At 33.4% G+C, this 26,766-nt stretch overlaps 1 pseudogene across 1 annotated transcript in view; it reads left to right on the forward strand.

Annotated features, from left to right (window-relative positions):
• The window catches only part of LOC143240516 (potassium/sodium hyperpolarization-activated cyclic nucleotide-gated channel 2-like), an 85,864-nt pseudogene extending 64,456 nt beyond the window's left edge, over positions 1-21,408 (forward strand). Inside the window, exons 3-8 of the transcript XR_013021796.1 lie at positions 4,930-5,013; positions 12,450-12,599; positions 13,370-13,586; positions 15,419-15,565; positions 18,182-18,425; positions 19,496-21,408. The product of XR_013021796.1 is annotated as a potassium/sodium hyperpolarization-activated cyclic nucleotide-gated channel 2-like (transcript). The remainder of the gene's footprint in view (positions 1-4,929; positions 5,014-12,449; positions 12,600-13,369; positions 13,587-15,418; positions 15,566-18,181; positions 18,426-19,495) is intronic.
• Positions 21,409-26,766: the final 5,358 nt, after the last annotated feature.

Consider the following 26,766-nt stretch of genomic DNA (forward strand, 5'->3'; position numbering starts at 1 on the left):
TCTAAAATTCTTAGACTCTCGTGATGAGAAGGTATGGACAGGAAAGGTTCTCGAAGTTATCTATCATTAGGCTAAATGTTGCATTTGTTCGTAAAATATTTTGCACTGTTATAAAAAAGTAGACAGATGTATAAGGGATTTTCAAGCTTAAGGCACCTTAAATAATTCATGATCTAACGAGTCAAGTAAGAAATTTCAAAGCTCAGGCATAACCATTCTTAGTTTTGAACTACTGACCAAATTGAGAAAGAGCAATTACATCATCTGAACTCATCCGCTACAGCTAACTGAACTGTGGGACTGATTTTCACGGTTTTATTTGTATATTGTGGCTTGAGCCTTGGACGTGTCACACCACGGCCCCGATATGCTAACCATTAGGTCAAGTTCGACCCAAAAGACACACACATAAGAAAGTTCTGATCACAGTCCTTGTCATTAGCGTGATCAGAAATAAGTATCTCTGATTTACCAAACAACTCATTACTACCTTTATGCAGTAAATCAAAAGATGTCGATTTTTTCTTTTAACTATAACAAGTGTAAAGCCAGTAATTAAGGTCCTGCGTGTCCGCTGTGTTTACTTTAATATATATGTTCTTTAAGATAAGATATAACGCGAATATTAACTCTATTCTCCAATAGGAAAATTTTGACGAACTTGTCATTAAGCGAAAAGTATGTAAAAAATTCGAAAGAACTGGTAGAGTTTAATGTAATATATAACGTTAATTATGACAGGAATAAAAAGAAACGAAGTGTATCGTTATCAAATCAACAATAAATTTCGAAACGGACTAAGCTTAATAATCCGTGAACTTGTGATAAGTGTGCGTTTGAGGCGATTTAAAGAAAGCAAGTTACGCTGTAATAAATCGCAAACAAGTGTTATACCCTGTCTTTGCATAAAGAAATCACAGGAAAAAGAAAAATATGCGAGATTTTGTCGTCTTTCCTTTCCTTCTCTGAAGTGATAACTCTTTTGGCTTAGTTGATTTTTTACAAAAGATGTCATGTCAGAAAAAATAGTTTGTATTTTTTACCATGCAATGAAAAATGTGTTGATACAAAGGAAAAACCTTTTACCTCAATATCTGATCTCAGTTTGATATTTATATCTGTCTACAACTAAAATGTAGAGCAGAATGTCTTGCAACTTTAAGGTTTGAACTTAAACATATCAAGTGCGATTAGAAAAATTTGAAGTTAGAATTCTGTCAGTGGATAAGTGTGCTTAAGGAATCGTACGATTATAAGAGACGTTTCACTTATCTTAATGTTCTAGAGGAAGAGTAGTCAACCATTTCTACAACGTTTCACTTCTCTTAATGTTCTAGAGGAAGAGTAGTCAACCATTTCTACAACGTTTCACTTCTCTTAATGTTCTAGAGGAAGAGTAGTCAACCATTTCTACAACGTTTCACTTCTTTTAATGTTCTAAAGGAAGAGTAGTCAACCATTTCTACAACGTTTCACTTATCTTAATGTTCTAGAGGAAGAGTAGTCAACCATTTCTACAACGTTTCACTTCTCTTAATGTTCTAGAGGAAGAGTAGTCAACCATTTCTACAACGTTTAACTTCTCTTAATGTTCTGGAGGAAGAGTAGTCAACCATTTCTACAACGTTTCACTTCTCTTAATGTTCTAGAGGAAGAGTAGTCAACCATTTCTACAACGTTTCACTTCTCTTAATATTCTAGAGGAAGAGTAGTCAACCATTTCTACAACGTTTCACTTCTCTTAATGTTCTAGAGGAAGAGTAGTCAACCATTCCTACAACATTTCACTTTTTTTGATGTGCTAGTCTAGGAAGTGTGCTCAAAGAAAGCTAAGATTATAACAGGCTTTTCATTATGTTTAGTTTGTTAGTCTAAAAGTGTTCTCAAAGAATACTAGGATTATAATAAACTTTTCACTTTTTTTAATGTGCTACTCTAGAAATGTGTTAAAATAATCCTAACGTTATGACAAGTACTGTATTAGTCTTGAAAAGAGTGGTATAAAAATTCTATAATTATTACAGGTGTCTTGACCTCCTTGTCTGAGTGGACAAAAGCTTTACAGTTCCTCAACATTTGTTTTAGATATTTTACATTATTTAAAATGCTGATGTATTAAATGTATTGAGTAAGATCTGTGACAAAACTAAATATTTCTCTTCTCTGAAAATGTGTTCAAAGAACTTTTGGGCTACCAAAATTGTTCCAATTATTTTAACGAGCTGGCTTATAACATTGATTTTTGGTGCCACATTTGGTTAATGCTAGTTCTATTTTTGAGTTGTGGTCAGGGACGGAGAAAGAGAGGGCCTAACAACGTTGCTCTGATCATGGTAATAATCCATACAACTGTACTGGGTGGCGTTATTTAAACATCTTCTATCATAAAGAAAAACAACGCCACCTTTTTCTTTTCATTCCGTCTTTTTTTTTGTTGTTGTTGATTCATTTGGTTCTTTTCTTGTCCACAAGAGAAATGAAGAGAATCTTCGTAGATCAGGTAGCATCACTAGTTCTGGCCCTGATAATCAAGAAAAGTCTACTAACCAGTGATCTCGTACACTCATACACACATTTATTTCCAAGACGACGAAATTAAAGAAGTTAACCATCATGGAAAATCAAAACAAGAGTGATTGGTGAGTGTTTAAACCTACAACGTCTCACCTCCTACTGTCTGCAGCAAAATGTGGGAAGGCAGTTACTCTTGAAGGTATTTAAGTTTTAAAAGTAGAAACAAAACCACAAAAAATGTCTACAGTTTTACAATTTAAATATCTTTAAGGGTAACTACTTTTCCGAATCGGACTGCAGACAGCGAATAACAGTAGTAGGTGAGACGTTGTAGGTTTAAGAACCCACTTCCACACCCTTGTTTGTTTGATTCTCTTTTATGATCAAATTCTTTAACTTAAGCGTTTTTGATTTTGTTTGATAGATGGAATATCCGAGTGCTTCATGAGTGGTATTACCATGAGCTTCAATCAATTATGATTATAGATAACTAACCAGGAAAGGAAATAAATGCATTAAATTATTATAAATTCGTTATTGTTTAATTGTTTGTTTTGAATTTCGTGCAAAGCTAGACTAGAGCTATTTGCGCTAGCAGTCCCTAATTTAGCAGCGTAAGACTAGAGGAAAGACAGCTAGCCATCACCACTCAGGGCCAACTCTTGAGCTACTCTTTTACCAAGGAATAGTGGGACTGACTATCACATTATAATGTCCCCACGGCTGAAAAGGCGAGAATGTTTTGGTGTGACGGGAATTTGAACCCGCGACCCTCGGATTACGAGTCGATTGCCTTAAACACCTGGCCATGCCGGGCCCTTATTGTTTAATAGTGCTGGTTTAAATCGCCTATTAGCAATAATTGTAACCAATAATTATTGAGCTAGTTGTCTATATATATATTTACAGTCCCATAATATTATGTAATATGGTAGTCAACACTTCGTTATTCCAAACAATACATATACAACAATCTTCACCAATGCAAAAAAATAAAGAAATGAAAGATGCTTAGAAAGAGACATTAACCAATGTTGCATGGATTTTGTTTTGGAAAAAAAATCAGTGAATTTGAATATTTCTGCAGCACATTAATTTGGCTTTTAGTTAAGTTACAGTGAACTCAATGGTTTCCAAAGACGTGAGTTGTTTAGTGGAAAAGCCATATTATATTCAGGGTAATCCAAGACACAGGAGTTTATAGTAGTAAAATCAAGGAAGTAAAGAACAAAGAAGTTAATTGGGGGGGGGCAGTCTCACCGAAGACAAGAAATTCCACACCACAGAAAATTGTTTAAGGAGATGTAACAGGTAATACTGGTACATACAAAACACAGAAGTTGGTTTTTGGAAAGGTCATAGAGAATACGAGATGCCTAAAATATATGGATTAGTTTCTGGGGAAGAAATAGTAAAGAAAAGAATATACAAGACATAAAACTGGTTCTGGGGGGAGGAACAGTGAAGAAACAATGCCCAATGCCAAAGGAGTTGGTTTCTAAGGAAGTAAAAGTGAAGACAAAGAACTCCAGGAAACAAGAGTTGGTTTCTAAGGAAAGCAACAGTAAAGACAAGAAACTCCAGGAAACAAGAGTTGGTTTCTAAGGAAAGTAACAGTAAAGACAAGAAACTCCAGGAAACAAGAGTTGGTTTCCGGAGAAGTCATAGTAAATTAAAAGTGCAAGACACAGGGGTTGATTTCTAAGAGAGTCTCAGCGAAGATAAAGGTGTCATAAACCATTTGCTTTTGAATAGTGATTGTTTTTGTTCATTTCTGTTGTCAGATTTTTTCAGTAACAAGAAACTATTTAAAAATATTACAACCGCGAACAAAAATGTTTAAAAACATACTTGAACAGTTTGTTTGTTACTTATTTCAATGCATTGATCACAAAGAAACACAATATTGTGGGTTTTCTGCTCATATTTCATATAAACAGGTTTAGTTACAAAATTAAGGTGCATTTCTAACTTATCCCTTCTAAATATGTTTTTAATGAAATACATAAAACTAGTTTTTTATTGACTCCAACTCCCTAAAACAAGAAGATAAATATTCAAGGATAAACTTATACCATTTTGTATTAACTACTTGTTCGGGCAAAACTGTCATTTTGCTCTTAGCTTATGCGTTTGAAATTTGTTCTGTTTATGTTTATGTATTGTATAGAGGGACTCCTACATAAAGTTGTTTTTTATCACATTTGTGTAATTTATGTTTGTTTTAAACTATTTTAAAACTTAGCCTTATTGTGTACAGGTTTTATTGGCCGAAATCTAAAATATTTAATACTTCATGTTTTACAACGCAACTATCGTTCTAAAAACAAAATTATAAAAAAAAGTCTTTAAGACGGTCCCAAGGACCGTCCATAATGAGATGACCACCACTGTGTCCCTCTCTTTCTTGTCCAGATGGCCTCCTTAGCATCGTTGACCTTTAGGACAGGCGTCTTCACCTATCTTTTTGAAAACTGTGGCGATCATTGTGTCTGGAAGGTGGGAATTAGTTGTTTTTCTTACATACAACAATGTTATTTTATCTTCCACTCGAGAATACAGTACAATATTTAACACAGTTTAATATAAGTTATTTTCAAAAAAATCGACTAAATCTAAGTTATTTATCCATTCTATAGTGTTCATAGAGATTCACTTAAATATATATGAATAGAGTCAAGAGTGGAATGTATTCATAGTACATAAAAGAAAGGAGTGGAAAGTGTTCATCGCATACGTAAGAAAGGACTTACTAACATAAATAGGCCTAGCAGCACTAGAAATTAATTAATTTATTTCGTTAATTTGATACAATAATAATCTACCTTTAAGAATTTAAATCTCTGAACGTCGAAAGTATGAATTTGAAAAAAAAACAACTCAACTTATCAACTGTTTTATTTTTTAAAATACAACCAATGACAAAACATTATTTTTCAAGTAGTAGTAAACCTTTGTTTTAAGATATCGACTTTACTTACACTGTAGATACAACAATTTTCTCATTATATCTAAACCCCCTTACTCTCATATATAAGACGGCAGTCAATGTTTTCACAACTGAAAATGAATGACGCTATAGATATTATGTTAATATTACTTTAAGGTCTATAAAGGCTCTTATTTTAATTTGTTGCCATATATGCAAATACGAAGGTATCAGCGGTGTCGCAGAAAGGCTCAGCTATAAGTCTGAGGACGTACAACGTTAGAATTGAAGATACATTTCCGCGGTGAAAGCAGGGTAGCTAACTTTTGTGTAACGCTGCACTAAAACAATGACAAACAGGACTAATGATTATTAAAAAAATATTCATATTTGGCATAGGAAATCCTTATGAAGAATTAAAGTTTACTATGATTGCAATTTTGATGAGAATCTAAAAATTGATAGCTTAACTACTTTCATAATACTGAATATTAATTTACACAGATAACACCAGAAGAGCTCATGTCTGGAAAATCGCACAGTAATAATCGAAGTATTTGTCTCAGATGCCAAATACACCAAACTTGAAATAACCAAATAAATATCAAAGTGGAAGAGACGTCTTCCATTTATTTTAATGGCCACTAAAGCCCTTGATGTATCTTAACAATATTAGTATGCAAAAACTAGATATGCGCCTACATTTACTGACTTAAGTATCGTCTGGCAGGTAGAAAATTATCTCTATTATATTTTTCGTGTCACAATTTGTTGACTAGAGCTGACTAGACTAATTTCGATGAAAAAGTTATTGAATGGAGAACTCAGGCGAGTTAAAATGCTGGTGTTTTACAGTCATTACAATTTTACCGTATTATATGCCGCAACTCAGGACCCACCTAAGTGAATAAGTCGGCTGTAGAATACGTGAAGCCTATACTAAATGAAAAATGATAATTAATACCGTGTATAGCATTGGTACTTTTACAACGAACGAATAAATTATGGAATGGAACAGCCCACACCCCATTTATACAATTACATTTTGTCACTGCCTTTGCTGATGATTATTCGTTCGGCTTTTTAATATTCTGAAATCAGGTTACTTTTCATTCAATATTTCAGTTTGATCGTTTTACTCTTGAAGCCGCCAGTTCTTTATAATTCAATATCAGTGGAGTAGTATATCTATAGAACTATACCTTATCCAAATTGAAGGTATTTATCTAATTTTCCACAGAAAAATTATATATGGGAAAGTTTCAACGCTACTAAAAACAATATTTATTTTCTTATCTTCTGTGATGACGAAATTCTTCCCACAAATATAGAACACTTTGTTTTATCTTAGTTATCCACGTCTCTTTCCTTTTCCCGAAAGTTCACAGTTCTACTTACGGTATCCATTTTACGGCAGTTTGAAAATCTTTAAGAGACGTGTAATCAGGGGCGTAGACCCTATTGGATGGGGGATACATCCCCCTTCATTTTTGGTGGGAGTATGGTGCATACAATCAATCCCCCTACAGTTTGGGCTATTGAATTGTTTTATTGCGTTACAGGCCTACAAATTGTGTGTTTGTTCTTGTGATTCTCGTGTTCTTACCAATTGAATTACATAATTAGGCCTAGATGTAGGCTTTTTCAGTAGCCGAAATGTAAATCTTTAATATAGGCGTGCTTCTAAGCTCTTCGATCTAAGCGATAGTTCGTAAGTATCAGTTAGTAGGCCTAAGTATACATGCAAGTATTGTGGCAACAAGATTAATCTGTGACTGCATGTTTACAGCTTTCAGGTTCACGTAATCAGAGATTAACAATTTGCAAATTGAACAGTCCACAAGTGGTTGCAAAAATCATTCTCCCCACCTGGTGTAAAAAAGTCTTAGCCCCTGGTGTAATATATGTTGTTTTATGTAAAACTTAACGATTAAGATTTATAAAATTAGTATAAAACTTTTTAAATAAGCTTCAAATAATTATAAGCATATTATTCTCAAATTAAAGCAACGAACATGCACATAATAGTACACTTCTAACAAAGCATCTCATAATTTTTTATACGTTAGTCCATTCGGGACCCAATTAAAATATCCAAACAGAGTATATAACCTTTCAGTCTGTTACACCAAATGTACAGGCGTTACATAATAGGATAGTATCTGTTTTTTTATTGTTAAACAAAAAACTACACCAAGAGTTATCTAAACTTTGCCCATTGCGGTTATCGAAACAAAATTTTAGCGTTATGATCCCTCTTACTCTCTATTGAGCATTATTCCTATATATATATATATATATGCCCCCCAGTTACTCAGCGGTATGTCTGCGGACTTACAACGCTAAAAACCGGGCTTCGATACCCGTGGTGGGCAGAGCACAGATAGCCCATTATGCAGCTTTGTGCTTAATTCAAAACAACAACATCCCATGTATATTTATACATTTGTGCGACTTCCGACTTGAATTTTTTTTCATTTTTTTTAGTTTATCTTCTAGTTCAAGTGACAGCATTTAAATTTTCTTTTTTCGTTAGCTATAATTTTAATTTTCTGTAATTTGATGGGAGTATTCCAATAAGCATCCACATAATCGAAATCTAGTAATTAAAAAAAACAATTATTTTTACATTATTTCTGGTTTATATTTCACATCACCTAAGGAAAATGTTATGGAGTGACACACTGTTCGTATTTAAGCCATTTTACCTGTTGTTCAGTAACATGTTGTTCGTATAACATCCATTGTAGATGTGGTGAAGTAACATGTTGTTCGTATGACATCCATTGAAGTTGTAGCAAAGTAACATTTTGTTCGTATAACATCCATTGCAGTTGTAGCAAAGTAACATTTTGTTCGTATAACATCCATTGTAGATGTAGTGAAGTAACACGTCAATCCACTGTAAGGTGTAACACATTAGCACATTGTTCATATTCAGTACATTGTAGGTGTTGTAAAACAATAGACACTGAACGTATATAATCCAGTGTAGCTATAGTGGTTAGATCTCAGTTAACACCGAATAAATAAAATTGAAACATTAACTTTTATACTTCTAACTAATCCAGTATTTGAACCAAAATAGAAGCTTTTACTACGAAATACAGACATGCTCCTGTCCATTGTTCAATTGTAATAAATTGTGTTTATGGTAGAAAATAATATTCTGGTAACACACAGAGTTATGATAAAATATAATGTTATTATGTAATACGTTCTATTTATGGTAGAATATAACGTTGCTCTAAAGTAGTACATTAACGTTATGGTAGAATGTGATGTTGTTGTTGTAGTTTTGAATAATTTAACATATTAGTTGCAACCCATAACTGTAGCGATACGTACAAATAGAGCATAGGGTTGAATTAGAAAGAAATACGTAAAATTTGGATTTATCGACCTGATATTTTTAGCGAAAGCACAAAGCACTAAACACAAAACTATATTCATGCTCCAACGAGGACTAAAGCTGATTAGCCACTTTCGTGGTAATATTATTGGAAGAAGGACTTTAATAGTCGCAACTATTTGAGCCCATAAAGAATTATTGGGTAGCTAGTCAACAGCCTAACACTATTTCTGCTTCAGTTGGTCCTCAGTGCATCGCTGATTGATTAGAATCAACTGAATAATGAGATTTTCAGTTAGTTGATTTATTCTATTCAGTGCTGTTTGGACCTCATTTCTGTGATTATGGAACAAGATAGGATTTTAACGATGGAAAGAGATTCCTTATTTGCAGAATTAGGTCAAATACCACTTGTCATTTTTTTCCCTTTTTTCTCCCTAATTTTAGCAATATGACTTCTTTTTTTACAAATTATTTAGTATGAGATGAATCTACTTGTTAATTCATTCACATATTAATATTATGACTGTTTCATAGCAACTAAAACTACGAGAGCTGTCTATCGGAGCTTGTTGAAAGGTTAAGTTAGGCTTGGTGTATAGTCCTTAATATATGTGACTCAGTGCAGATACAAAACATAATTTATCCTCTTTAACAACCGTTAGCAAACATATTCCAGTATTTACGACTTTGAACAAACCAATAAGATACTTAGAGTAAACTTGTGTAGTCAGTCGTACCTCTTCAAACGCAAGTAAGCGAAGTTGAGCCTATACAGTTTCCACAAATGATTTCTTGCAGCCTTAACATAAACCAAGTTTAATCAATAATATGGAATCGGACATGTTTTATTTTAGTGGTGTGTATAGAAGATACTGTAAAGTTCTAAATAACATGGACTGTATAGAAAACTAAAATAAATTAAAGAAAAAACAACAACAAACGAAACCGAGTAACGCTATAAGTTGAAATTTCTAAAAAATTTCCAATTTGAAAGCGTTCAATTCGAGAGATCAATATTTCCAGGCTGCATTTTATCGACTTAATATGGTGGAAATTAAAATATGCAAGATGGCTGCCAAATACCCTAATGTATTACTTCGAATATCTGTAAGGAAGTTCAACATATATATTTTCATTAATAATGAGAGAAATTCTTAATATAATACTTTATATATTTTTTAACTTTTGTAGTGCACTTTGGATTTTAAAAGACATTTTAATACCAAAAATAAAAGACCTTTAAACACCAATTTTTTTAACTTTCTTTCATTGGACATTCAACGCTTTGCTTTACAACTTCTTCGGGAACGTTCTACCAAAACACGAACACAGACAATACAAAACTTGAAATATAACTATCCTTATTTTTACTTCGTTACTTCTTAATAAATTTATTTCTGATGGCCACATGTTATACAGGGTGTTCGGAAAGTCACTGTGCAGTTTTGTCTGTTAATAAATATATAAGTGCACAGTGACTTTCCGAACACCCTGTAGAATTATCGAAGTTTGGTAGCAACATAATTGATAATTCATAGTCTTTCAAAAAAATGTTATTGCTTTAATGGAAAAGCACGTTTCTGTATACTTATTGAACACGTGCAACACTTAGGTAGAACAGTGGAATCTTTTACAGCTTGCAGTGAAGAGTTACACATCTAGTAAGGCAATGGTAATTTATCATTTCCAGAAGGTACATGTGGATTTGACTCAAAACAACATGAAAACGGGATGAAACTTTCGATTTACATTCCACGTTCACTGTACCTTATAGCATAGAATCTGAAAACAGCTCTTGCGATGGGAACAGCTCTGAGGTTTAGAGTAAAGCGAGCTTTGTCAACAAAACAGATACTTTAAACTGAACGCTCTTCACGCCTAAAGCTGGCATTATATTGGAAACGAGTAGGCCTAACTTGCATGATAAAAATCATACAAACTACAGATGTTTTCTATACTTCCTCCTAAGTGAAGATATTAAGAGGACTGTAGATTGTATGAAAAGAAAACAGAAAAACAACACAACAGCAATGTAAGTAATGCTATAATAATGTAAATACTGCTATAACAATGTACATAATGCTATAATAATGTAAATACTGCTATAACAATGTACATAATGCTATAATAATGTAAATACTGCTATAACAATAGATACTTTCTACAATTATTTACTGCAATGACCTCGTCACTTTTGGAAAACTAAATCATCAAGTAGAAAAAAAAAATGGTGTTGGAAGGATTTCCATACATTTCACTTGGAGTGTTCACAGACAGGAAAAAATGTCTCTATTTGCAGTTGCTTGAATGTATAGTAGAACCAGTACAGAACCATGAAGAAGTTTATCAAATGAATCATATCGGGTTTTTTACTTGCACTTTTTCAATTCATCTGATGTAGTTGGATCAGAAGAGACAGTAAAAGTAGCCACGCTTTGCAGCTAATCTGACTTAATAGGACCAAAAGATGCAGTAAAATTAGCCACACTTTGCAGATGGTCTGATATAAATGGATAAGAATAGGCAGTAAAATTTACAACGTTTCGCATTGATCAAACTTAGATGGATCAAAAGAGGCCTTCTTGTATAATTACATCAGATATAAAACGTTAGTGTTCATTTATTTTGGACTTTCTTTGATCCTTTGTCACAAACCGATGTAGTACAATATTGACACATTTTTCATCAAACAACCCTACAGCGACAGTAATCGTTTAGTATCATGACACACAAAGGCTTAACTTCTCGGACAGAAAATTCGCCAATCATTTGAAATAGGAATATCTCGAATTTTAATGGCCTTGAGAACTAGTTGGGTGACGTTGCTGTGTTTCTTTGTTATAGTTGACTTGGTGGACGAGAATCTGTATTTGACAAATAACAGAATTCAGAAATACATCTACCAGGTCGGCAGATTTACGTCTTTCTGGCTTGTCAATTGCTAAGAACAGTCCTTATCATTTAATAATATGGCCTGATCTTCTTTTCAGTCTGATAATTGTTAATCGTAATGAACAATAATTTTCGTCCAATAATTAAGCCCGATCGTCTTTCCAGTCTGGTAACTGTTTTGTTAGCGTATTTGACGGTTATCTTGATTTTTGAAACTCTAAATCTCAAACTCCAGTTTGGTTATCACAGATAAACAAATGCAAAACAAAGCAATAAATAGTCCCAATTTAGGGCTTTAAGCAACAAAAATTACTTTACACGGGATCTGTTTCACTTTGTGATGACGAGAAACCTACTAAAAGTGCGACTCGTCTTGAGAATACTGTCTCACTTTGATTCAAATTCAAACGCATAAGGGTAATGTAAAGACTTTACCTGACGAATTTATAAGCAATAAAATTGGTGAAACGAAGAAATTCTACTCTTATGTACAAAACAACAAATTATCGTAGTGGAATTCTGTGGCCCCCTACACGTTAAAACTAGAAACAATTTATTTTACCTTTTATTAAATTAAGTTAAACATGGAGATGTGTTTCAATAGGTTTAAGATAGAGTATGTAGTACCACTTTTAGAAGCAAATTTTCTGAAAATCAAAAATTGTAAATCCATTAATTCTCTTTTAGAATAAGTTACTTTTAAATTGAAGGGACTTGTTTTGAACAGTAATTTAATTTGTTCTTTCCCTATTTTTTTAGTTCCTCAACATGGCAAGTGTTTTCATGAAGATTTTCAATCTCATTTGCATGATGCTATTGATTGGACACTGGAGTGGCTGTCTCCAGTTCCTTGTGCCCATGTTACAGGAATTTCCCTCCAATTCTTGGGTCGCTATCAACGAGCTCCAGGTAGCTAAATAATACGACTTTACCGCCCTCTGTGGAGGTGTATGTTAAGTGGTTGAGAAATATTCGAACTTTAAGTAAAAACAAAATATTGTTTAGCACAATAATACACTTTAAAAAGTGAGGTGTTTAAGAACGCTTATCATTCATCATTGTTGTTTGACGAAATATAATTTTTAATATTTTAAAGTCGAGATTTATGTATTTGCTTGCTTTCCACCAAATGTCTAAAATTACAATTTTATTGACGACGCAACAACAGTGAATCGAATAAAAATTGTCATTACGGAGACGATAATTAAGCAGAATTTATTAAATTTCAGATTCAAATACTTTCAGTAATGCCAGAAGTTGTATAAACACCAGTAATTAATAGTAATTACATAATCAATTAAACCGACTCTCAACTTAGAACTGGTATAATCAAATCCTTATGTTTGAGGGTAAACGGTGTTCGAAACATCTGTCATGGAAGCTGAAATAATTTGGTCTGTTCTGTTATCTTTTCATGAATATGCATAGATACGTATAAATATTCTTGCACATGCGTGTTTGTTAGGATCTAGAAGATCAGAGACCAATAGGATTGGTTTTAGTTTGAAGAAAAGTGAACAAACTATGATATAGGACTAACTGTTGTTTTAATACACCCTATCAATCTCAGTTATAATTAATATGTATTGGTTTCATTATTTTCATTTTGTATTATTATAACACAGTTTTTAGTGTTAACCTGCCCAAGGTTGTTTAACTGGAAACTGACCTTCCTTTAGGACGTGTATTGGTTCGAACAATATTCCTGGCGCTATTCAAAGCCATGTCTCACATGCTTTGTATCGGATATGGACGATTTCCTCCTCAGAGCTTGACGGACATGTGGCTGACTCTACTAAGTATGATCAGTGGAGCTACCTGCTATGCACTTTCTTAGGTCATACCACCAATCTGATACAATCCCTAGATTCCTCTCGTCGTCAGTACAGGGAAAAGGTTAGTAGCTAAAATATAATTCGTTGTGATAATAAATCAACGTGTCTCTAAATAGAAAGGTTGATACTATTTTAGCCACTTGCTGGAAGAATTAGAAAATTGAAAGTGTGTAAACTGAGTAAAGTTGATGTTAGAAAGATGATTAATACGTGGGTGATCTCAAATCCAAATATTAAGGCAACTTAGTTAAATGGCTTTCTTAAGTTCTTTCGTACTACCATATAGATAATGGAAAGAAAAATAGTCAGTGACATACCATATATTATTTAAGCTGTTTTTAAAAATCCTAATTAAAGTATTTGGAAACGATTTACTTTAAGTTCTTTGAAATGAGTGTATTTTTTTAATCACTTACTGAAATAATGTGAATAAAATTTAAAAATTCAAGTTATTTCACGAATGAAATGATGACGACATGTCACATAATACCAGTTCTTTATTCCTCTAAATTATTACCCATTTACTTTATCCATAATAAAGCCAGCTTTCTCTTGTTTATTGAGAGTACAATTTGAAGTTCATACATTGGTTCTTTACTGAGAAACCTGTTTTTTTAATGTAGGTGTTTTACAGAATTGTGCGGGCGGAATACGTCAAACTGTGATAATCTATGGCTTTGACGTCAAAATGACGTCTATGGTTATCGATTGAATAGAAACTATGTTTAATTTTAATATATTTTTAAACTTACTGACCTAGCTGTGCGTTGGCTTCGATTAAAGGCCTTCCACTGAGAGAAAAACAAAGTGTCTTCATAATACTAAATCTTCTATAATTATTTGTTAGCATATTTTTGTTATTACAACTGTGAGAATACGTTTGGCTTACATAGATAAATGAGAATACTTAGCTGGTAGTAAATTAAATTAATAATATTGTGTTATCAAACTTTACCCTAATTTTGATTTAAAAGTGATAAACTTAATTTAATCTCAACCAATATTACGTCTAGTGTTTCCCAGCCAGCCTGATGAGCCATAGTATAGGAGTGATTCCACGTAGAAATATGTAGAGAGCATGTTTTTAAAGGCAGGTGGTCGTTTGAGTATTTCAGTCATATATACACAACTGGTTTGAATTTGAAACTCTTATTATAATTTTTTTCATATACCAACCGCAAATGATACAATATTACAATTACTAAACATTTTCAAGGACATAAACCTCCCCCAACACAGTAACAGCGGCACGTCTACGGATTTACGCCCCACCCAAACCCCATCTTTTATTCACCCACACGTTTAATTTCTTATTTTCGTGAGGACCTTACAAATAAGTAAGAAAAAATTTTAGTGGTACAAATCCGTAAGGTCTAATTCTTTAAAAAGATGGAATTGTGATAGAAGACGAAGTGGTTTGAATTTCGCTCAAAGCTACACGAGGGCTATCTGCATTATCTACTTTAACAGTGTCAGAGTAGAGTGTCAGACTAGTCATCACGACCCACCGCCAACTCTTGGGCTACTCTTTTACCAACGAATAGTTGGATTGGCCATCACATTATAGGGCCCCCAGGGCTGAAAGGTTGAATATGTTTGGTGTAACGGGAATTCGAACCCGCGACCTTCGGATTGCGAGTCGAGTGCCTTATCCACCTGGCTATGCTGGATCGAAGACAGCATCCAAAATGTCAAATATTTCATTTATTTTCTATTACCGACTTCCCTTTTAAAAAAACGTTAGTTGTTTTTAGCTGTTCCATTTATAGATAATTAAAATTGTTACGAGTAGAGAGCAAGTTACTTTTTAAGAAATAATTAAATAATAAAACATTAATTCCAATCTCTGCGAAACATGCAGCTATTTACCAATGCATTTTGTTTGCTTGACAGTTGAAGCAAGTCGAAGAATATATGGCATATCGTAAGTTACCACGAGATCTTCGACAACGAATCACAGACTACTTTGAGCATCGATACCAAGGAAAGTATTTTGATGAGGACGCTATCCTTGGTGAACTTTCAGAAAAATTAAGAGAGGTAAGTTGGTGAAAAACAAAGACGTGTAAGAAACATTTATTTTCTATATCTGGTTAACAAAATTTGTTTCTTAATAAATGAAATATGTTCTAATTCTAGATGTGATATATACAAGTTCCACATTTCAGTCTGTGGTCCAAGATTAGATTCCCTTCAGGTAGACTGTGTAAAGATTGCTTGATTACACAAAGGATTTGCTTATTTATTGTAAAGAACAAAAGCTACACTATTCTTTATCTTTTCTCTGTCTTCCATGGATATCAAAATCCGAATTTTGTGATTATAATTACTCTTATTTGCCGCTGATCTACCGAATCTGGGAGGGGTACTTAAAATAAGAGGCAGCACAGTGTTTGCATCCACTTGTGATACACCGAGTTAAAAAAAAATCAAGTAGATCACAGAATAAAAAACTTTGTGAATCATCGATCAAGAAGACAGAAAACACTTTGCTTGCTTCTGTGCTCCAGGTTAATTTAAATTATATTTTAATGTACGATCCAATTAAATATGCTTATGCATACAGCTGTCAACGATGCCAAATGAGCTGTGAAATGTATAAGTAATTTGTATAAGAAACTATTGCTTATAGTGCGAATGTGCAATATATCATTAGCAAAACTTTTAATTCACAAATTGCCTTTTAGACTTTACTTTCAATCCAGAAAACTACACTTTTGATTGGTTGATGAAAGTTTTTAATTCCTACCAGAGCAATCAGTGGACGTCTTAAAATTGATATCAATTTTCATCTCGGATCTGATGTCACTTAGGGCTTCGCGTGCCGGAATGTGAATTCAAGAATCAGAGGTTTGCGCCACGTTTCCACAAAACAGTTCTCCGCAATTTGGGGCTGTGGGTGCGTTATAATAGCGACAGCCAAATCTCGCTATTCGATAAAGAGTTGTCAAAAGTTGACGGTGAATGCTTTTGACAAGCTATCTTTCTATCTAATCTTTCAGTTAAAAATTAAGAATGATTAAAGAATATTCCTCTTGTGTAGCTCAGTGCGACTGTCTTAAATAATCAGGTTGTTTTTGTTATTTTCATGTGTTTGTACTCACGAAAGTTAAGAATTCGAAAGTTTCTTTGTGCTTATGTTATTTCGTGGTGCTGAAATTGAAGGGTTATTTTTGAAAGGCTTAATTTTGCACTAAATGTATTGAACTAGTTCCATTATTTTGCTTCTTAAGTCGTCTGTTATGTTTTGGTGTTATCTTATTATACATACTTTAATTATACGACCTGTTAAAGTGTACTTGGTTACTGGGTTAACGATGAAAAAAAAAACGTGTGAAGTCGTCGACATGTAATTACATAAATCCATACTTTGTTTACTTTTGTTGTTGAAGCTGTGCCCATAGTGGCTATCGAAAGCCAGTTTTTAACGTTACAAACCATCTTACCACTGAGGAGCATCAGACACATATAACACTGAAGTGAAGAATCGACGTTGTCGATATCTCGCTACATAGATACAAATACATAAATAAAAAAAACTGAGGAAAAGTGCAAATAAGTATACATTTCATTGTAGGTAGACAACTAGTTAAATACGACATTAAACTGCTAAATCTGTGAAAGAAATGTAGTTTTATGTTTTCACAGAGAAGGATAAATTAGTTTTAATAATTTCGACACTAACCAGTCATTTAATTGTTCTTGTCATTGTTTCAACATTTAAGTTTACGATCAAAGTAGACCAGCAGATTATTTAAAGCTTCACGAATCAGAACAAGGCTTAAGACTGAAATTAGGCTTAAGATAATGACCGTTATCGGACACCTTAATTTCTGTCTTTAAGTCACTAGTTTTTAAGTGTGTAAAATATTCATTTCTTTTAACACTTATAACGTAACACTTACCTTATACTAATAAGCTTCATTCCCATTCGGTTTTCGTACGTTGTATACTTTTGTACAATTAATAAATATATTGACATAAAATAATATTGATCGTGACTTTTGTATGTAGAAAATTTAAAAACATTATACAGGGTGGCCCGTAAGTCCCTACCCATCCATATATATAATGCATCCAGTGTATCTGTTTGCTGTCCCTCATTCTCGCTGCATAATATTATACACAATACGCTCTTTAAGTGTAAATTGGCTTGCATCGACCATATTTTTCTGAAAAAAACAACAAATTTACAATATATGCGTAATTGAATATAACATAATAACATATGGATGGGTATGGATTTACGGGTCACTCTGTTTATTTCAAAGGCTAACACTTGTTGCACTTTAATAGTTTTTATGTATTTATTTATTATAAACTTAAACATCTGTATACTTTAAAGATAAGAGAGCTAAAATTAAAACAAAATAAGACAACCGAAGGCTACGCAACAACATATTACATAAACAGTGTTTTACTTCTTTAGTTTGCACTAACATGTCTAGTTATTCATAACGTTTAGCGAAAGCCCATAAACAAGTTATATGTAAGAGTTGAGAAACTGCATTCATATTACATTTTCTTTGTATTCGTAGTGCATTGAATGTTACTTTACATTTTCTCATTATATCTATGTTACTTTACACGCTGTACTGTATTTTTTATGTCCATATTTTCTCATTATATCTTCATAGATTATTTATCTCTCCTTAGGATGTTATAAACTTTAATTGCCGATCCCTTGTCGCATCAGTACCCTTTTTCGCAAATGCTGATCCAAATTTTGTCAATGACGTAGTGACTAAACTGGAGTACGAGGTCTTCCAGCCTGGTGATATCATCATTAAAGAGGGAACACTAGGAACAAAGATGTATTTTATTCAAGAGGGTATAGTGGACATTGTCATGTTAAATGGAGAAGTAGCCACGAGTCTGTCAGATGGATCTTATTTCGGGGGCAAGTACAAAATTTGCGATTTTAATTGTATTTGATTGTCACAATTCTGTTATTTTCCTAGCTATTTTATTGTTGCAATACTGTTATTTCTTAAGCTATCCGATTGTTACAATACTGTTATTTTCCTAGCTATTTGATTGCCACAATTCTGTTATTTTCCTAGCTATCCGATTGTTACAATACTGTTATTTTCCTAGCTATCCGATTGTTACAATACTGTTATTTTCCTATTTTATTGTTACAATACTGTTATTTAACTAGCTATTTGATTATTACAATACTGTTTACTGTTATTTTCCTAGCTATTTGATTATTACAATACTATTTACTGTTATTTTCCTAGCTATTTGATTGTTATAATACTGTTTACTGTTATTTTCTTAGCTATTTTATTGTTACGATGCTGGTTTTCTTAGTTATTTTGTAATCACAATGCTGCTATTTTCTTAACTTTCATTATTGCAATGTTATTAATTTTATAGCTACATTCATGTTGTTAGTGAAACAGGTAGATTCAAAAAGTCTTGAGAGAATTGAAATAACAACCCTTTAATAAGAACACTTTCGAAAAAGTGGACATTTCTTCTTTAAGGGGAAACTGGGAGTGGTGGTGTAATCGAACGAGTGATATATATATAAAGATAGTTTGGTGACATCATGAAGATCATCCGATTTTCCAAGAAATATTTATTTCTCTATTTGCTATTGTAAGCGTCTCATTTCCAATACAATGTAGCCAATGGCGAGAGTGTACGTGAAAAGGGTGTTAGGGATATTTTAATTTAGAAATGGTTAAATATATGTATATTTAAAACTATGCTTAGGTATTTAAGTAAAATAAAGGCGACACCTGGAGACTAATGGAAAAAGATATGTTATACTAATCAATTTATAAAAACAGGTATGAAAAATTACATTTGTATGAAATAATTATATGGGTGCTATAGAACAGTATACAAGATTAAGTGGCAGTACGAAAATGAAAAAAAAAATATATATATATATACTATAAGATCATGATTGATATTATTCGTGGTAAGTTTCTTTTTTTTTTTGCAATGAACTTTCAGAAATTTGTTTGCTGACCAATGCTCGAAGAGTCGCCAGTGTCCGCGCAGAGACTTACTGTAATCTGTTTTCGTTGTCAGTCGAGCACTTCAACGCCGTTCTTGACGTCTATCCACTAATGCGACGAACGATGGAATCAATTGCGGCTGAAAGACTGAATAAAATTGGTAAAAACCCAAGCATAGTGAGCCAGAGAGAGGACCTACAGAGTGACTTGAACACAGTGAACGCCATCTTATTATCCCATCAAACTCCAAGTAGTGAGGACTCGGGTGACAAGAATGAACTGACCATTGCTGCTGCTCTAAAGAGCACTATCCCGCGTCCTAAATCCGAGAGCTGTTTCCCCCGAATAGATTTTGGACGTTTCGAGCCTTCTTCCCTTCCAAGATCCGAAACGTTCTACCAGTCTCTTAACAGCACACCTGCGGAGACAGCCTTTCAAGCCTGACAGCACTCGAGTCGCCACAGGGTGAAAACAAGTATTAATTTTGTGTTGATAGTGCCAAAGGTTTCATGAAGTATGGAATATTACGGTTGCACCAATTTGTTTACGTGACGTAGCAAATACAAGTTCCAAATCGTTCTTCCTTACTACTCATGGAAATTGGTTCTGAAGGATGCAATAGATAAGACGAAATTTTTTTCAATAGATGCTTACACAAGAGAAAACTTTGAGTAAAGACACACATAATGAGTGAAAATGAATCTCACGCTTCACAAAACATAGACGTTTAAAGACCTTTATTTCCAACATAATTCACAACGTTTCAGGTCAACTTGGATAAAAGATAAAGTATTTCTTTCTCTAAGATAATCTAACCATCGATGGAGGGAGGAGTGAGTTTGATTGTGAGATATTTTCACTTGGATCTATTACCCTTTCACCAAATTGCTACACACGAATATGATTCACACAAAACAGAGTCACTCCCTTTAGACAGAAAAAAAAAATCATTTCAAAACTTTTACCTTAGCTAAAGACGACTATCTAACGCTCGACATGTGTTGTTGCATTTTCGTTTTGGAAGAGGGTGTTGTGAGAAAATGAAAACATTCTGGAACACCAGTGGTTATCCTGATTGTCGTTCTGCGATATCCAACGACCTCAAGAGTTATACGAATATTATGAATGGTTTTGTGTCTGTGTGTGTATTATAACTGATATTACTAAATTACACAGAAAACTGCTCTTTGCTTCTTAACCACAAGGGACGTCAGTCTGTGTTGTAAAGCTATGCAGTTTTAAGCCATAATTTCAAATACAAACTACTCAGTCCTGTTCTTGTGGTTGTAAAATAGGTGCTTTAGGAGAATGAACAACCATAGTCAGGCTCTTGTTTTGTCTGTAGTGCTTACACATAGTGCTCAATTTCCAACGGCAAACGTTCGTATTGGTAGTTCCTCACTGCGATGAATGTTATACTTTATAACACCTCTATTTCACTCCAGTAAACGATCATAGTTCCACATGTAAGACTATTCTAATTTGAACAACAGTAATAAACGATTATGGGCTTCAGGCCAAACCAATTTCCAAGAAACGCATGTACACTGTATAGAGCCCCTGTAACGCGTAGCTTCCCTAACTGATAGAAATGTACAGTACAAATATTCGTTTTATGCCAAGTCAAAAAATGCCAGTAAATGAATGTTATAACCTCAAAGCAGCTTCAAGGTCACGCAGAAGTCTGGGTTGAAAATTTATAGTGTTTTATAATTTTTTTTTAAATAATCCCAACATGCAATGGGAAATAGTAGACATAATAAATAATAAGTACAACACGTATTTCCAACATTTCGCTTGCATCAGTTTTATCCAGGAATAACTGTATCATACCAACATTGCCTGGAATAGATTTAACTAATACCACAGAAAGTCGAAAGAATGAAACAATATAAAACTTATCCATGATGACAAGAGACTCACTTGAAATAGAAATGTATTTTTTAAACGGTTGGTATTTGTATTGAAACTTTAGTTAAAATGAAGTACAGAACTAAAAAGTTAACCTGGAGATGACTTAAAAAATGTTGTACTGTACTTTATTTTAATTAAAGTTTCAATACACTTACCAGCTGTCTTGAGAATAATATATAATTTGGGTTACCAGTCCTTGTGACAAAGTACCGAGTTTGATTGTCTCAAACACGACAAAACAATCACAGAAAATATCAGCAGTTGTAATGATCTACTATAAAATACGAAATGACGAATTAATGTAAATTAATTCATTATACAATCCGCAAATTCATGATTAAAGCTATAAAATACAAGTATGAAATAAACGCCCTTGAGTAACTTGGTGACAAGTCTGCATGCGTACGACGCTAAACTTCGGGTTTCGATACTTGTTGTTTTAGTTGAGCACAAAATTACGTAATGGATTCTTTGTGCTTTGCCCACCAGTCAATATAATCTACGACTAATAAAAGAAAAAAAAAGACACTAACTCCATATCGTGGCTTATATTGGTTTATGTAATTAACTGTTGGTATAGCGGATTCAGCGAAACGTTGGAAAAATATACTTTTTTTCTCTCTGCTGATTATTCCTATTTATTACGAATTTTTGTAAACGTATGTAGTATTGGATACACCGATTTACTAATGAAAAATTATTTAGTGATGTTTACAGTGCAGTGAAGCAACCACATAACAACAGGAACACAAAAGGGACAGACTCAGTAACGACCGGTTTTAGTTTACAGTACTACTTTTGATGGTTCTTGACATTTCTTTTGTTGAATTTGCTTTGAGAAACCTAATGCGAACGTCTAGCAGGTGTGCTTGTAACGATGTTTTGGAATATAACAGAAATATTTCTAACAATGTTTGGAACTATTGAAGTCACACCAATGAACACAAGTGGATAGATTAACATCCTTAACAGGTTCTCATATCACCATTTTTACTTGCATATTAGTTGGTCGGTTTTCGTTAGCAAAAAGCTACACAACGGGCTATTTGTGTTGTACCAACCACGAGTATCGAAAACTGATTGTTAGTGTCATACGCCCGGAGACTTAGCGCTAAGCCACTGATGTAGTGGTAGCTATACAATAAGTAAAACTGATATTAATCAGCTGCTATCCTTCAGATGCCCCAGTGGCATAGTGGTATGTCTGAGGACTTACACTCTAAAAACCGGGTTTCTATACCCGTGGTGGGCAGAGTACAGATAGCCCATTGTGTAGCTTTGTGCTTAATTCTAAACAAACAAACAAACAAAACTCCTTCAGATATTTAAGGTCCCCCATGGCCAGATGGTTAAGGCTAAATTAGGGACGGCTAGCGCAGATAGCCCTCGTATAGCTTTGTGCGAAATTCAAAAATCAAACACACAAACCAAACCTTGACAAACATAAATTCTACGATTAATCGTTAGTTTTCATGCTGATAAAAAAAAATATTTATCGTTCGTTATTCAGTTCATTCTCTTAATGAAAGGACCGCTGATCGTAAGGTCCAGAGTTCGAGCTGTACTTTCAGTTGTGGAAGAATTATAATTATGACAGTCGACTCGATATTCGGCTAAAAGTAGCTGCATAGGCTACAGGTGCTGCTTAAAATCTGCCTTCGTTTTGGTTAACAATATTAAGTTAAAAGTTACTATACCTGAACGTTAGAGGTCTCTGAGGTGGGCGTTTATAGTGTGTGTCACATATATGCTGTTCAGGTTTGAAACACCAATACCTCATACTGGCAAAACGAAGTGTTTTATACCTATTAAGTGTTCGGTCCTGTTACTGATAAAATATGTCAGATACATTTCTTTAATTTTTTTATAGTCGTAAATAAGGTTTATCTTACTTTTATATCCATTTTGTCACGAAAACAATCCACCCAGAAACTAACAGCAAGAATTCTGTATACCGTACCTTAGATTGAGATTCTAGTTTACATCGAAACTAGCAGTGTAATCATCTTCTGATAAAGTCAAGAAAAATAATCTTTTTCTCTATAAGCCATCCTGATACAGACAGCCAAATATCTCTATTTTATACCTCAGATCCAGATCTCATTTTACGTCGAAACTGACAGTATAACCACCTTCGAGTTAACGCCTAAAAGGATAACTTTCGTTCTTTTCTTACAAGCGATACTCATTCCAACAAACTCAACTGTATCTATCCTACATTGTACTTTTCACTCCACTACTGGCAGACCAGGCTGTATTTACCTTCTATTCCTATGTTTAACCATACACAGATACAAGCTGAATAGTCTTGTCTCACTTTTGAATTCTGTCCCGATGAATAAGAATTAGCATCTTAATAGTGTCTAAATAAACTCTGTTCCTTCCTATATATGTTCCACCAAAACAATGTGTATTTTTTTAAAAATTTGGCTAATTTCTGAGCAAGCAAATGAGTCTAATTAAGCTCATATATTACCAGTCATCTCCTTTATACTGACAAATCAAGCTTCAGTTGTTCTGTTTGCTACTCTGGTATGACAAGACTTATACCTACTTTCCTAGTACTGAAAAATCTAATCTCTTTTGGAAATCTTATTCTTCATTGTGAGGTTATATTTCACAATTTACTTTTTTATCGTTGTATGAAATAATGACTTGAAAAAGCAAAACGAATACTGTATTGAATCTGAGATATCACTTAAGAGATTGAGGTGAAGCCCACGTTTTGAGGTGCTACTATTCGACTCGAGTAAAATCTTTTGACGAGTGCAACTTTAAAGCACTGTTATCACCTAAGCAATAAAAAACACCGTTAATATGGGCAATAAATGAAAACTACCTTTATTTGTAAAATTATTCCAGATTTCTTAAGACTACGAAACGGGACAGTTTGGGACAAACACTATTAGACTTAGTTTTCATAAAGTACCCAACTTTAACCATACACACACACAATTTTATCCTTTGTGATCTTAGGATTTTAATTGTTCGTGGGTTTTTGTCTTCTATAAGAAATGAATAGTAATAATATATAGATGCATAGAATAATTGTTTTCCAGAGCACTGCTCGCTGGTTTCTGTTCACTTAGGGATGCGTTCACGAATCGAAACATAATTTTCCGATTACGTATGTAGCTCTCATAAGCCTTTCTTTTTATAGTGAGAAGTTGCCTTGTATATAATATGAATGGTGATTTATGTAAATACAACATATTGGAGAAAATATTCTTCGTGTATGTTTACAAACATTTAGGTAGAACTTATTAATATGTATATATATATATATATTATATGTGTGTGTGTGTGTATGCAACATCAAATTCATAAGTGGATATAAATCACTGTATATTAATCTCATTAGCCCAAAGCTACGAATTAGTTAATGAAAACGTAGATTTTATCTTCTTTTGTAATATGCTCTAAGTTGAACATTTGACTGTATTTTGTAAACCTTATACAATAGGTTGTCTGCTCGTAGAGAATTGTTAGTCGTTTTCAATGTGTGGTCATTTAGTTATTTTGTGATGCAAAAGGGAAAAACAAAAGCTCGTTATAAACAAAACAAGTATTATTCCAAAGGTTTACTGTATTACCAGCGTTTAGGAGCGTCTTGTTTTCTGTTTGGCTATATTATCCATCGAACAAATTCTAATGAGTAAATCAAACATCTTGTAGTTTTTTTTTCCCCACATGAAAAAAAAAGATAAAACAGCTCTTTTTACTGTTGGATCCATCAACATCAGAAGCAATATGCTTAATAAAAACAGGTCCAATTGTCAAAAGTGTTCAACTTTTGTCATTTTTTATGTAATTTTTAATTACTACTGTACATTTTGTTTCAATATTATACAGCAATTCATAAAATAGAGACAAATTAGTGTTGATTTTAAAGTATTTCTTGATTGAAAGAGACAACTGTTGTTCTTGAAGTTAGATTATATCAAAATCATGGATATCAATAAATACGTTACCTTAACCAAAATCAGTTAAACATGAATGGGTTGGTTGCCTTGATACGCTGGCACTATATACTTTCTACAGCAATAATGCTGAATCTATTTGTGATATAAGGTCTCACTCGACGGTAGTAGCTTAGAAGAAATTTTATCTTTCGGACACTAACTGACCTAGATAGCCCTTCCATGATCGAGGCAATACGAGATACATCATTAATGTGCACTTTATGAATATACCAAGTTTATCACTGGTGGACACTTTCCTTTCGTAGTGTTTTAGAGTCTAAAATGTGCCTATAGCTCTCCACAACTATTCGATATAAATCTTATTACTTCTATAAGAGAAGTGTGAATACTTGGTAAACACAAGTAGAATGTCTAGTGCTTAGGCAACCAACGTGTTGATTCAACACATAATGTGGTTAAACTTTTGGTATCCAACAGACATTTTGAATACCAATTTTAGAATGGTTCAATGCCACAAATGTTTGTTCTTCAGCAAAACTGACAAATATATTAAAGTATAATATATAGCATGATTGGGATTTTAGTTCCCTTGAGACACGGAGTTCAAATGTCGGTGTCGCAAATGGTCCTATGTTTTCTTAGAAACAAAACGGTTTGCGAGATAATAAAGAAAATTACTACCATACACATTTCACAGGAATATTGAATATATCAAGAGTTAGTATTAATCAGTTTGTTTCAGAAATGTTAAAGTATGTCAGACACGAATATATGTTTACTGCATTTTACAGAAATTGAATAAACAGGTGAAAGCTGTTATCGACAGATAGGCATTATTGTTATACCAACATTAGAACTTCAAGTAAACAGTTGTTTCTTTGTTGTGAATAAAACAATTAACTGGTTTGTAGCTAAATAAATTTCATAAAGAAAAATAATCCTCATTCAAGATAGACCACGTTTATTAAGTTAATCGGTTCCTTTAAACAAACTTGTATTTGTATATATTCTGTGACAGAGAATGTGCGGGTAGTGTCATAGTTTCTCAACGGTACTCAACTGTCCTTCTCTACGTAATCTTTTAATTTATATTACTAACCAATCTGTTATCCGTATGGGGACCTATGATAAATTTTGAAACATATAACTATGTACATACCAGTCATTGTTTTACATTACAGTTTTTAACCAATGTATAAGCATATTGTACATATCTCGATGATATGAGATATAGCTGCAACATAGAACTCGGTAAGGTACAGTTTTATACAGTGTTTAAACGCCCGATACAAGGTGCATTTACTTTATTTTCAGTGTATTGTTAATTGCGTGTTGAGAGCTCTACAAAATTCTTAATAATGGGCTTATCAGATACAAGCTGTCCAATTAATTCACTAAATGTGTTGCTATGGTTTACTGAAAATGCATT

This window comes from Tachypleus tridentatus, chromosome 13 (genome assembly GCF_004210375.1).
Source record: "Tachypleus tridentatus isolate NWPU-2018 chromosome 13, ASM421037v1, whole genome shotgun sequence".
NCBI classification, from domain to species: Eukaryota; Metazoa; Arthropoda; class Merostomata; order Xiphosura; family Limulidae; genus Tachypleus; species Tachypleus tridentatus.